Here is a 15,459-nt window from a genome sequence, read left to right as displayed (position 1 = left end):
TGGCACAGATGCTGGTCCTCAAATGTTTGCTTTGTCAGCTGTCTAATCCACATTGACATCGTAGTAATTAGCACACTGTCTATAACATTTTAAATGCAAATTCAACAAAATTAAGCTATTATACATTGGGAAATGAATACTGATCAAGCTATCAAATGTACTTCTATCTCTATTATTACAAGATGTCAACCATATGTGTGGCACATGGCCAGATCAGCCATGCTCAATATGAAGAACATGCAAGAATATGGAAAACCAGAAGAAAGACTGTGCTGACCTAAGCTAATAAAAACACACACATCCACCTAAAGGGGAACAGATTCTGATGCTTAAACAAAGGAATCCAAGTTGGTCTTCAAGCTTGCCTTTCTCACAAACATTTTCTATGACGGTTATTCATTCCTTCAATATATTTGTTTTCACATTTATGGCATCTCTACTTTGTATCAGACACTGTTCTAGGCACTGGGACAGAGGAATGAGTAAAATGAAGGCGAAAACTTCACTCAGGAACCTTATATTCAATAAAAGATAAAAAACAGGTTTCCTGTCACTTACTAACCTTATATTCAATAAAAGATGCAAACAGGTTTCCTGTCACTTACTAACTCCAAAATACTGCCTGAAGCTGTATTATGGACACGATGAACAGTGAAACAGAGTGGGAACTTAAATTAGCCATCCTCATTCTAAGGAATTGTTTTTTCTTAACTTCAGTCTTACTTTTATATATCATATAAAAATTAATCTAATAATATGAAGTTTTTTCAAAGTGTGCTGACCTCTTTCAAGATTCTAAATGGGACTGAATGGTTATCCCCACTTCAGTAGGAGCAGAGAAATACAGTATATAAATGAAACTATTTCTACACGAGAAGTTATTTTCACAATTCTCTGACTATATATGCAATTACAATAATAATTATTTACTTGCCTTATTAGAAAGACTATGGGGGAGATTATTTTATAGGCCTTGTCTGTCTTTCTAAAAGCTGATCTCTTCTTTTCCTCCTCATAAATGTCCCTGTAGCAAGCACACAACACTAAACTAATCAATCTCACAGCAGCACAGGAACAGCAACATCAAACAGCAATGTCACCCTAATGGCTATACTGCTAAGGAACTGTGAATTTCAAAAAAATTCTGTTATAGGAACACTGTTCCAATGACTTAAAATGTGAGAAGGGGAAGAAACAAGGCTAGAAAACTTTATACACTGCATATTTCAGTACTAACGGCATGTTTAGTAATTACAAGTAAATAGCTTTGTTCCTAAAAGCAAGTAGGTCACAATGTCATTCTGATTAACCCTTCAAAACCCATCAAAGTCCCTAAAAAATAAACTGGCTTCCCTATTAGTTGACTGTTACACAAATTGATGTGAAAACCAACAACACAGGAGAAATAACTTCACCTTATATTTCTATAACGCCCTGCCAGTTTTTGAGATACTTTCACATTCATTATTTAAATAACCATCAAATACGTGGCCAGTTGTTTCACAAAACAGGAACACCATTAAATCTGGATTAGAGTCACCTTTTCTTTGCCCTCTCCATACATTTCACTGTCTCATAATCTGGGGGAAAGGGGTTCTTTGTTCTTTGTTTTTAACCAGGGGAAAGCACTAATGCAGTCCCCACTATTAGAAATAAGGTAGTCAAGTTTCCCACAGTTAGGGAAATCACAAAGGTCAACACATTTGGAGTGCCTCGCCCTGGGAAAACCACCTTCATGACCATGGTATCTCCCTGCCAGGTAAATATAATGTTTTATTTTAGGTTATTATATATGATTTTGTTTTCCCTAACATAGTTCTTCTTTGGTCCCCTACTAAACACATGTGAAGGTAATTTAATAAATGCTTGCTCAATGAGTTCCCTGTGTTTGAAATAAACTTCTCCCACATTATGATGACTATTAAATTCTATCCTTCAAAATTTATTTTAAGTGTCCCTTCTGCCAGGCTCCAAAATCAACACACACAAAAAAGTTGTGTTTCTATATACCAGCAATGAACAATACAAAAAGAAAATTAAGAAAACAATTCCATTTACAATAGCATCCAAGATAAAATACCTGGGAATAAATTTAACCAACAAGGTGAATGACTTGTACACTGAAAACTACAAAACACTGCTGAAAGATATTAAAGAAGATGTAAATAAATGGAAAGACACCCCATGTTCATAGATCGGAGTTTTAGTATTGCAAAAATGGCAATAATATCCAAAGTGATGTAATACTTCAATGCAATTCTTATCAAAATTCCACTAGCCCTTTTTGCCATTAGAGAACCAATCCTTAAATTACATGGGACTCCAAATAGCCAAAACAATATTGAAAAGAAGAACAAAGTTCAGGGACTCATACTTCCAATCTCAAAAGCAAGAATGGTCCAGTGAACAAATAGTGCTGGGACAACAAAATATGCACATGCAAGACAGAAGCAGAACACCTACTTCACACCATACACAAAAATGAACTCAAAACAGATTAACAACTCAAGTATAAGAACTAAAACCACAAAAATCTTAGAAGAAAATATAGTAGTAAATCTTCATGACCTTGGATTTGGTACCAAAAGCAAAAGCAACAAAAAAATAGAAATTGGACTTCAGAAATTAAAAATTTCCAAGCAGCAAAGGCCATTATCAAGAAAATAGACAACCTATAGAACTGCATAAAAATATTTTCAAGCCATATATTTGATAAGGGTCTAGTATCCAGAATATACAGCGGGCTATTATAACTCCACAACAAAAAGACAAACAACCCATTAAAAAAATGAGCAAAGCACTTGAACAGACATTTCTTCAAAGCTATATAAATGGCCAAGAAGCACATGAAAAAATACTCATTATCACTGGTCATTAGGGAAATTCAAATCAAAATCACAATGAGCTGCCACTTCACATCCAGTAAGACGGCTTTTATCAAAACACCAGATAAAAATCATTAGTGAGGATACAGAGAAATGTGAAAGCTCATACATTGCTAGTACTAGGTAAGACACATACACTGAAGTTATCCCTGCTCTGAATTAACTAATAAATGCAGTAAATTTACTTTTTATTTGTAGTACATCAGCAATTTATAGAATTACATTCCATGAAAGAGTACAGCCACTTTGGAAACACTGTCACAGTTCCTCAGAAAGTTAAAAGAATGTAACATGGGTGCATAATCCCACTCCCAAGTATACATCCCAAAGAAATAAAGACAGGTACTCAAATACATGTGCAAATATGCTCATAGCAACGCTCTTCAAAATACACAAAAGGTGGAAACAGCCCAAATATCCATAATGAGAACAGGTTAAAAAAAAATTTGAGGCCTAGTCATATAATGGAGTATTATTCAGCTATAAAAAGGAATGAAGTAGTAATACATGCTACAATCTGGAGGAACCTTGAGAACACTGTGCTAAGTAAAAGAAACCAGACACAAAAGATCACATATTGTATGGTTCCTTTTATGTTGAAATATTCAGAATAGGTAAATCCATAGAGGTGGAACTTGTTTTGGGGTTTGCAGGGGCTGTAGGGACCTGAAAGGAGAAGAACTGTTTTTCATGGATACAGGGTTTACTTTTGGGGTAATGAAAATATTATTTTGGAACTAGACAGAGGTGGTGTTGTACAACACTGTTAATGTACTAAATAAATCCTTTTCTTGTAATCAACATTGTGCTTGACATACTAAATCTTACTTGCATTTCTAATGCACATACCCTCCCCTTACCCTTTGTGTGAGGAACATTCCACCTTGCCTAATTCTGTAGTCCCCCCCTTTCTCTTCCAGTTCCATCCTGGTTATGCCTCTTTCTCCTCCTAAACTTTATTTTGTTGCAATCCTTTAGGAAAGAAAAATGAACACAAAAACTTTAAGACACATATGTCGAAGTTATCCCTGCTCTGAATCAATTATAATAAATGCAGTTATTTTTTTTTATTTGTAGTGCATCAGAATCCTATACTAAATGAGTCTACCTGATGTAATCAGGCAAATTTCACTACATTTCTAAGTGAAGTTAGTATCAGTGGGTAAATCATACAGCGTAACGTAAAACCACAGTAAACAGCTAGGAAATAAGGAATCTTGAGTTGTCTATTTTATCTGTATGTTTAGTTTTTAGAGAAGTTAGTTATTGTTTGAGAATTTAACACATAGTATATGCTAGTACATTTCAATGAAAATCCACTATTTATACCTTCATATCACCTTTCAAGTTACTGAAGTCCCAAGACAAAACAACACATAAATGCTGCCCTGCAAATCTTAACTATGAATTTAATTAGCAATACAAACAGAACCCTTATATTTAAAAGATAGTTCATTACAGTACATGAGACTTTAAAAGAGGTCATTGGAAGATTTTACATTCATGGTTATTTCATCCTACCAATGAAAGAGGGATGAAAGGGTTTCTTGCAACACACCTGTTTAAAAGCCATGGTTAGCACAAAACCATTCACTTCCCCATGATAAGAGGATTGAAATATCTCTGCTACTAAAAACATTTCTAAAATACTGATTCTATTATGGTCTTTGGCAAAATACATCAGGTAAATAGCAAAAACTTCTTTAAAGAAAGGCCAAATGACAAAGTTTTTTAAAAAATAAAATTAAAATTCCATGCCCAAAGCCACCCTTGCTAATAATGATACCTGCACTGTTGAATCAAATGACCCTGATCCTAATATCTTATCAGTTTTTAACAATAGCTTCTTCGTAACAAAACTATGCCTTTATAGAGCGTGAATTTACAATGAAAATTTTGAACAAAAATGAAAATAGAAAATATTCGTTTTATGAAATTCTAATTCATTTTAGATGAATGTATATAAATTCTAGCTTTTTAATACAGAAAAATGAGGACCTTGTGACACAGATATCTCCTATCACTAATTCAAAAATAGAGTATGCTGCTGCTCTCTTCAGCTTTCCCTGAAAATCTGCTTTTACAGTTCTTAGAACCAACCTCTTCTGTTAATACAGAAATCCAAAATAATCCATTATATGTAAATACATTTCTTAATGTCCACTGTTGCAAATGAAATGGCAATACTTAAGAAGTTCAACTATTTATCTACATGGACTAAATATTTTAAGTCCACTCAGAGGCAGTTTCACAGTCAAGTACGAGTTAACTGTAACCAGAAACCAAGCCTTTCTTAGGAAGAATCAAGAGGAAATGGTAACTTTTGGAAAATCCCAAATATTTTAAACACAGGAACATATCCAGTTTTGACTAGCTATAGGCCCATGGCATAAATGCTTCCATCTTCAGTAGCTGTTAAAACAAGCAATCCTGTACAACTTCGACAAAGAACAGAATTCATTCCCTATACAGCTGAATTGTTTCAAAATCCGTTAAATGTAACTGTGACAAGATTGACTTTTTGGAGCATAGTTATCTACTGTATTTCCTAAAGGACCTAATTTAAAAACAAGTAAGGAAAAGTGTGTGTGCATGCACGCATGCGTGTGTGTGCATGTGTTTGGGAGGAATGAAAGGAGGAAGAATGAAATCAAAGAAAAGAAGGAAAACAATTATATAATCAAAACCATACCTCCACATTAATGCACATAAGCATATTTAGATGCTCTTTTTAGAAGTTTTTTTTTGTTATGGTATTAAAATCGACACTCAGGACAATTCATCAAAGAAAAATTGATAAAACGAAACATACCCTGGGCAAAAATACTTACAAATCAACAAATCTGATAAAATATTTCTGAGCAGAATATATAAAGAACTCTCACAACGCAGTAATTAGAAAACAAACTAAATTTTTTTAATGGGAAAAAGATTTAACTGGGTCTTCAACAAAGAATATATACAAATGGTAAATGATCTCAGAAGTATGCTCAGCATCACTAGTCACCAAGAAAATGCAAACTGAAACCACAACTACATAAACCACTAGAGACCCCTTAGAAGAGCTAGAAGGAAAAAAACCTGACAATACCTAGTGCTGACATGATACAGAACAACAAGAATTCTCATACAGTGCTGGGGGAATGCAAAATGGTAAAGCCACTTTGGAAAATTATTTGACAATTTCTTAAAAAGTTTAACAAGTTAAGTTTACAAGTAAACAAGTTAAGTTTAGACTTAACCCACAACCTAGCAAACCCACCCCTGGATATTTATCTCTCAGAAATAAATATTTCTGTTCATTAACAATCTGTAGGCAAAAGTCTGTTAACAGCTTTATTCATAATTGTCAGAAACTGGAAACAACCCAAACGTCCCTTAAACTGGTGCATGAATAAATAAACCATAGTACAACACCATGGAATATTGTCAACAATAAAAAGGAATGAAATACTGATACAACAACCAGACTTACAAGGTTGTATGATTCCATTTATATGACAGTCTAGAAAAGGCAAAACTACAGCAACAGATCAGTACTTGTGAGGGCCTAAGGGCGATGTGGGGTTGACTAAAAGGAAGCACAGTAAAGTAACAGAACTGTTCTTTATATAGTGGTTAAAGGACTATATTTGTCTATATACATTTGATTGTATTTTCAAATACACAGAATTTTATGTTTTTAAAATGGATTGTTTCATGTACATGAATTTATAAATTTTAAAAGTACTCAACAGAAGGTCAAGAAAACACTGACCATCATCAGGAGTGTACTGGGAAGAAAAAAAAACTTTACCTTAGAAAAACACATTTTTTACATCACTTGAATGCTATATACAGTTTAGTTGGGTAAAACAATGAAAAACTTTAACAGAGAAGATTCAACAAGTGGCACAAAAATGATAAGGGAAAAGGTGTTCCTATACGGGACTCACTCCAGATAGAAAGAACAAAACTAAAAGTAGATGTGATGAAGTCTCTCTTACCAGGAAACACATGGATGGAGAGAACACTGCCTTGAGTTGCCAATCCCAGAACACTAGAAAAAGGATTATCCCTTAAAACTTTTAAGATTATACATTTAGACTGAGAGCAAATTTATAAAACTCATGTAGAAAGGATAAAGGAGGGAAGGAAAAATGTAAGCAAAAATATAAAATACTTGGGGAAAATGTTTAATATAATTTCATTTGAAAATAACAGCAATCCTGACTTTTTAAAATTACAATTTTGGGGAGAGAGAAAATGTAGTGAATTGAAAACAGCAAAAAACAGAGCCAAGGGACCTTGGAGAACTAATCTGATGATATATACTTAAGTCTATAAATGGTGAAGTATAAAAATGCTAACATTAGTTATTTTAATACACTCTCTTTGAGCTATAAACAATGAACTTCCAAGCCAGTATGCTAATCCCACAGATAATTATTGTCTCAGGGCCGTAAATGACAGAGCTAAGATTTGAAACCCAATGTGTCTGACACCACAGCCCAAGCTCTTTTGACTTATTATACCATCCCATCTCTATAACAATACCTAGAGAACATTTTATACCTGTGAACTTAAGGAGCAAAGCAATACTCAGGAACTGCCAGAAGGTTCTATAAAGTAAATTGAGTTGTTTTGCTTGTTTGCAGTCTGTGCATATCAGCATAGAAAATTCTGTGGCAAAGACGATTATTTCTGTTAGTGTACTCTGATGTGGTCCTAAGTGTTTAGGTTTTCAGTAAAAAGTGATGTGGCAGTATAAAAGTATTTAGCAGTACCTTACAGTAGCCTAACACTTTCTAGCTATTTTTCCTTTTTCACATACATTATCTCATTTGAGGCAGAGTTACCTAGTAGGCATAGATAACTGGTATACAAAAATATTCACTTTAGTCCAATGAATGCTTATGGAGCACCAACTTACACCACAGAAGACTATATAACACTGTAAAGATAAGCCCAAATGAAGTTCTGTTCTGGTTGAAGACATGGAATCTCTACATACAGCCAATTTTATTTATTCTTTTCTCTGAACACCTATCTAGTTTTTAAAATCATCTAATTTAGGACCAGATTATATAGCATACTATCCCATTTTAGCTCACATGGCATTCTTTCACAGGACACACCCTCACCTTATGGATTTCTAGAATATTAACAATTAAAGCTCCTATTTTCCCATGGTGCCCTTTTTCAATTACAGACACAAATGTTTTTAAAATGCCTTTCCAGCATTCCACACTAGAGACAGCAATGTTCTTTCTGCATACAGAAATCGCTGCCAGTGGCAACAGAAAACAGTTCTCTAAATCTTTCAAAATGGAAAGCAAGAAAAGGCAAGGGTAAAAAAAATGAGTAAATGTGACAATGAAAGAGGATAAATAAAAAGATGTAGAAAATATTCTACAGTAAAATCACTAGGTGGAAAGAGCCCTGATCATCATTCAATTTAATGAAAGATGGAGGGGAGGGTGGTGGGGGAAAGACCGAAAGAAGCAAACTCTGAATGGAATTACTCCAGTACACGCTTGGTCAGGGAGAAGAGCTGTGAGCACCAACTACTAAAGCTGGGAGCCAGCCACATGCCTGCCACCAGCATCAGCTCTCATCACTCCCTAGCCTCACAAGCCACAGACGCACTTCAGGCCTCCAAGCTGAATCCAGGCAGATCCCAAAGATCCCAAGGGCCCTCAAACCACCACACCGTTCTTGAAACCACACCCCAAAATAATGAGGTATGGGGATTGAGAGGACAACAAGTAAGGGCTTTCAAACTGGCAAGTGGGGGGAATTTAGAGCACAGGTCGATAAAGCTTCTATTGCAGGATCTGCACAATACCTAACACAAAGTATGAATCTAAGAAATCATAATCTTAAGGATATTAAGTGAAATGACTGTTAATAGCCTCAGGCACAACTCAGCAATAAACGGCTCCGGTGAGAAAAAATATGTGCATGTATGTTTGTGTTTAAACATGATAGTTGTCGGGTCTAAAATTTACAGATGGGTTTTTTCCTATCAGAGGTTTTAATTCTTTATTACTCTGGCTTTTTCCCTGAGCACCAAATCAGAATTATCTTTCTATTGCCTGAATGAGTACATGTCTGTAAGTAACATTAGAAAACAAATAAAAACCCCTCTACAAAATTAAGCATTATTTTCCCCTTAAGTTACTTGGAAGCTTGAAAAACTTATCAAATGCTTGTTCTTTACTAGAATTCTGATTTTAGCCAAGAATAGGTTCCCTGAACACCAGTGGCCGCAATTCAAACACTTTGGCAGAATACTAGTTGGAACGTGACACCCTTTACCCTAAAATGTGCTAAAGGTTTATAAAGGCAAAAGATTCATACAGAATAACAGTAAACAGTATACTCCCAATCTGTACACAGCAACCCGTTACTGTTATGGCACAGCAGCAGAAATTTCTATAGTTCTCCTAAAGGAAATAATATCAACTCAATCATGTCGGACTTTACATACAACCTTCAAAACACCATACCAACTATGGTTCAAGTGAAGATGCTTTTGTAGGAATAAATGCAAGTTACTAGCAGCCCAGATTTTCCCTTCAGACATTGCTATCCTTTAATACAAACTCCTAAAACCATTCTCAGTTCCCTCTTCTGTAACACTGACCTTGTTTCAGCTTTTGTGTTTCATTAAAAGACACTGAATACTGTTTTGAAATAAAATAAATTCAAAATAACAGCATTTGAGAGATTAACATGAAAACTTTTGTGCCAATTTCTGAACCTCTGTGGGAATAATGGTATTAAGTGCTACTACTTTTTTCCATTTTTCCTCAGGAGGTGGACTACGTTTACAGATAGAATGAAAAGACTACCAACAGAGTAATAGTTACACCAATAACATATATAAAATGGGACTGCTGAGAGTATACCATAGGTTTTAGAGTTACTGCACAGAGGGACTGATAATCACAGTACTCCAGCTTTTAGTAAAAACCAGTTCACAGGTACAAACAGTCTCAATTTAAATGTTTGATAATCAGTTTCCATGTATTAAGTAGTACCATTCCAAGTGTTCGAAAATTCTCTTGGTAAAATAATTACATATCTAAATGTTAAGGATTTTTTAAAAGCTATTTTAAAATAGGAACTAAAGTGAAAAACTATTATGACCCCGATGGAATAAATATGATACAGATAATAAAATACACCCAAGCCATGATTGCAAGATGCTATTCTCCCAAAATCAACATCCTTATGATTCTATATTCACAACACTAAATGACATCTGACCAGTATTTATAGCTCAAAAAATATCACTTTATGAATTCTACATGTTTTGTATTATTTTATTATGTGCATAACACTGTTAAAGTAGATGCTATAGAAATGAACTCAATGTAGATTCAGAAGTAGAAGACATAAGGCCTCTGTTCTTAGGAATATTTTAAATGAAGACCAGGAAGTGAGACAAACAAGAGTTTGATAATGTTATAAGATAATGCAAAATATGACAGTTTATATACCAGTTGGGAGGCATAGAGAATAGTAACAGCAATTTTAGCAAAATGTGAAATAAAAGCATGCTGGCTTGGTCTGATAAGTTAAAAGAGGCTTAATCTTCTCAACTATAAAGCATGCATAGGATTTCGATGGGCAGAAAGACTAATAAAGAGTGCCACAAGCAAGGATCAGTCAGCACTAGCTAAAAATGTCTGTCTGAGGTACAAGGCTTGTGTGCATGGCAGTGAGTTATAAAATACCCAGGACAGGGTTTCAACCCATAGGTGATCACAAGACGTTGAAAAGTAAAGAGACAAACGAAAGGTAAACTTTTAGAAAGCTTAATATTAAAGGGCAATGAGGAGGTGAATTAGATGAAGGCCAAAAAAGTAAAATGTACATAATCAAATAAGATAGAGAAATATATAGCCATTTCTTAGGTTTTCAAGTCAAAGAAAAGCTTCTACAGAGGCTAAAATAACTGGTTATCTACATGATGAAATTTATCAATTCTTTGCTTTTTTTTTTTATAAAACAACTTACATATAGTTTAGACGGTTTATTTTATTCCAACCTTTCATTTCTAGTGTCACAAAACAAACTATATTTGTGTAAAACTCTAATATAGAAAAATTAGGACAGTTGCTATTGGTCCTAAGCCTTTCTCAAAAGGAAATAAATGATGCTTCACAGTTTTATTGATTCTGTTAGTCCATAAGGGTGCCATTTGGACACTAGAAGAAATCGTTTATTGGTTGGTCAATGTAACTAACCCCTCCCCAAATTGAGCAATTTACTTTGTTGTTCCCTATAGCAAAGTAATTTGTTATGTACCCTGTAAATATGCTATACAAAATGAAGCATCTCTGATATAATGGCTACTAAACTAAAATAGTAAAAATCATTACATGTTTTCCAAAAATAACATTCAAGTTTCAAAGGAAGAGTTTATGATGTTCTTCACACTATCCATTTCTGTCCCATTAACTACTTCATTATATAGTCACTAAAATTTCTTTGTATTTAAAAGTATGCCTAAAATAATAAATTTCAGTAACATTTTAAATGCTTTATATTTTTCCCATTATCAAAGTGTATATATTTTATATGAAATTCACAGTTCATTTGACACTCTAATTTAGTCTGAAAAACTCTAAATTCAATTTTATAACTCAACCAGTTTAAACATACTTTGTGAGATGTCCATTAAGGAGCCAGTAATATAATTAGTTCTTTTATGAAATTGAGATAATACTGATATAAAGGGAGTATCAACCCTGATTAATCTGGTTTTCTAAGTTGGGTTTTTGTATTTTTTTTAAAGTTTGCACTCTTTAAATGACACTATAAAAACTGGCTTATAAACATGGTACTGAAATTACTCCAATCCTCAAAATTCAGAGAAATGTTCCATATTGGAATTTAGATTTCTGACTAGTGAATACATGATGCTAAGTAGCATAGACCACATTAATCTATGAGTCTCACTGTATGCTCCACAGTAGCATGAGGCAGCAAAATATAGCAGAAGGCACACAATTTTTTGTGTGCATGTATGTGATGAGAACTTTTTTTAAATCTAGATAAATCATGATATTTGTCTTTCAGTCTTACTTCACTTAGCATAATACATATACACACAAGCACATCTTCTTTATCCATTCATCTATCAATGGACACTTGAGTTGCTTCCACTCTTGGCTAATGTAAATAATGCTGCAATAAGCATAGGGGTGCATATATCTTTTTGAATTAGTGTTTCTGCTTTTTTTGGGCAAATACCCCATAATGGAATTACTGGATCATATGTTATACCAATTTAAATTTTTTAAGGAACTTCCTTATTGTTTTTCATAGCAGCTGCACCAACTTACATTCCCACCAATAGTGCACAACGGTTCAATTTCTCCACATCCTTGTCTTTTTGATAACAGCCATTCTGACAGGTGTGAGATGATTTCTCATTGTGATTTTGCTTTGCATTTCCCTGATGATGAGTGATGTTGAGCATCTTTTCATGTGTCTGTTGGCCATCTGTCTGTCTTCTTTGGAAAAAGTATATATTCAGGTCCTTGGCCTATTTCCTAATCAGATTATTTATTTTTTGATGTTGAGGGGCATGAATTCTTTATATTTTGGGGGTATTAGCCCCTTATTGGACATATCACTTGCAATTATATTCTCCCATTCAGTTGGTTGCCTTTTTGTTTTGTTGATGGTTTCCCTTGCTGTACAAAAGCTTTTTAGTTTGATGTAGTCCTATTTGCTTATTTTAGCCTTACTTCCCTTGTCTGGGAGAACACAGTAAAAAAAAAAAAAATTGCCTATTTCAAGAGTTTACTGTCTATGTTTTCTTTTAGGAGTTTTATGGTTTCAGGTCTTACATTTAGGTCTTCAAACCATTTTAAGTATATTTTTTTGTATGGTATAAGAAAGTGCTCTAATGTCATTCCCTTGCATGTAGCTATCCAATTTTTCAAACACTGTTTATTAAAGAGACCATCTTCCCCATTGTATATTCTTGCTTCCATTGTCATGTATTAACTGACCATGTAAGCATGGGTTTATTTCTGGACTTTCTATTCTGATCCATTAATATATGTGCTATTTTTTGTGCCAATACCATATAGTTTTGATTACTGTGTCTTTGTAGTACAGTTTGAAACCAGGGAGTATGAAACCTCTAGCTTTGTTTTTCTTTCTTAAAATAGCTTTGGCTACTTGGGGTCTCTTGTAGTTCCATACAAACTTTAGGATTACTTACTCTAGTTCTGTGAAAAATATCACTGGTATTTTGGTTGGGTTGGAACACTGAATCTGTACACTGAATCTTTGTCCATTTGGGTAGTAGGAACACAATTTTTATCATCATCCTTCAATTTGGATTATTCTGAGATACTGCCAACCATTCCAAATGGTGAATGAGTGTGTACTGGAGATGAAAAAGGGCTGCTATTACTTACCTCCTATGAATATTGTGAGGTATACTGGCTTTAAACAAGACAATTGAGTTAAGTTCTGGATACATACAAAGTCCTGGATCCACTGTACCTCCTGTGCTTACCTAAGAGTAAAACAGGAAGCTACCAAGAGTTAAAGGCACAACAGTGCCTCATTTATCTTTCTTTTCAGGATTGTAAATGGTATTTTAAAACACACATACACAATAAAAAGGGGAGAGCTATAAGAGAAAACAGATTATGCCAGAAAATTTTAGGCTTCCTTTCATGGAGCTCTCTAGAAATCATTTCCCACTTATGTGAGGAAATTATATTTTAAACAGTAACTATATAATAAAAACTTATTGTACTTCTATAACCACATATCCTACTCCAAAAGAAAGCTACTTTTTCTTGATATGTATCTGTTTACATTATTTCCACAACAGATTTGGGGCAGCAAAAAGAATGATTCAGGCAGTAGGGGAGTTGGCACACTGAGTCTTACTTAGCCCATGTTCTTCCAAATGCCATCATTTAAATTAATTCTCAGCCACAACTGCTTCACCTGGACTCATCCGAAGAGAATGTGTTTCACGTACAAAAAGATCAACTCTTCTGGAAAAAAATATTTAAATTTCTCTATGAAAAATAACTGACTTTAAGTTAAACATTATCTTCTTCTTCCTCTTATGTTGCCCCTTCTTCGTTTCTAAATGTTTTTAAGAGATACTATTGTAAAGAGGTGAGAAAAAGAAAAAATGAGTATCACAAAGGGGAAAAAAGTACCCTAAAGGAACAGAAGCTACAATTACATGTTCATGAAAAGAAAATGCAAAATAATAGTCAAAGAATTGAAGGAAGCTTACCAGGAAAACATAATGTGGGAATCAACTTATTAAAATTTTAGATTAATGATTTAAAATTAAATAAAATTCTCACATGACCTTTACTATGCTTGGTAATAATGATGCATATACACTTAAATTAAGTAAACTCAAAAATACAGGAAAGCTCAACAGTGTAAAAACCTTAGTGAACTGTACACTTAAAATGGTTAAGAAGATATATTTTATGTTTTTTTACCACAATAATACAAAAATATAAAGTAAAGGTAAGGACTGTGTACAACAATCTAGGATTCTTATACACAAAATAGAGGAATCAAAATGTTTAGGAGTTCTCATTTAAAATATATAGCTTGATTCTGTGGGGAAAAAATGAACAGAGACACTCACTTATGAAGATACTAAAAAGGTGTTAAGTGATTTATAGAAATTACTGACATTCTGGTAAAAGAATAGATGCTTCATTATTGTGACTATTAATTAAAACTTTAATGCTGTGAATACCAATCTATAGAGCTGGTTTCTTTGGTTGTATGTCTTTGTCTTTTTTAATCACATAAACACAGATATACTACACTTGGGGAAACACATCAGTCCCACGAGGACATAAGATCTACTGCACCCATAGACCAGAGGAACAGAATACAGAGTACAGATATTAACCCAAGAATATATGGTCAATTAATATATGATAAAGGAGCCAAGGACATACAATGGGGAAATGACAGCCTGTTCAACAGCTGGTTTTGGCAAAACTGGACAGCTACATGTAAGAGGATGAAATTGGATTATTGTCTAACCCCGTACACAAAAGTAAACTCAAAATGGATCAAATACCTGAATGTAAGTCATGAAACCATAAAACTCTTAGAAAAAATGTAGGCAAAAATCTCTTGGACATAAACATGAGCAACTTCTTCATGAACATATCTCCCCGGGCAAGGGAAACAAAAGCAAAATGAACAAGTGGGACTATATCAAACTAAAAAGCTTCTGTACAGCAAAGGATACCCATCAGTACAAGAAAAAGACATCCTACAGTATGGGAGAATATATTCATAAATGACATATCTAATAAGCGGTTGACATCCAAAATATAAAGAGCTCACACACCTCAACAAACAAAAAGCAAATAACCCAATTAAAAAATGGGCAGAGGAAATGCAAATTAAAACCATAATGAGATATCACCTCACACCAGTAAGGAATGCCACCATCCAAAAGACAAACAACAACAAATGTTGGCGAGGCTGTGGAGAAAGGGGAACCCTCCTACAATGCTGCTGGGAATGTAAATTAGTTCAACCACTGTGGAAAGCAGTA

At 34.1% G+C, this 15,459-nt stretch overlaps 1 protein-coding gene and 1 pseudogene across 7 annotated transcripts in view; both read right to left on the bottom strand.

Moving 5' to 3' along the window:
* Window positions 1-15,459, bottom strand: part of NCOA2 (nuclear receptor coactivator 2) — a 298,607-nt gene that overhangs the window by 249,203 nt on the left and 33,945 nt on the right. The window lies entirely within an intron of this gene.
* On the bottom strand, window positions 1,618-1,767 carry LOC118912848 (U1 spliceosomal RNA; annotated as a pseudogene).

The sequence above is a fragment of the Manis pentadactyla genome, chromosome 3 (assembly GCF_030020395.1).
Source record: "Manis pentadactyla isolate mManPen7 chromosome 3, mManPen7.hap1, whole genome shotgun sequence".
NCBI lineage: Eukaryota > Metazoa > Chordata > Mammalia > Pholidota > Manidae > Manis > Manis pentadactyla.
The sequence above is the reverse complement of the archived record's forward strand: the minus strand, read 5'-3'. Positions and strand labels throughout refer to the sequence as shown.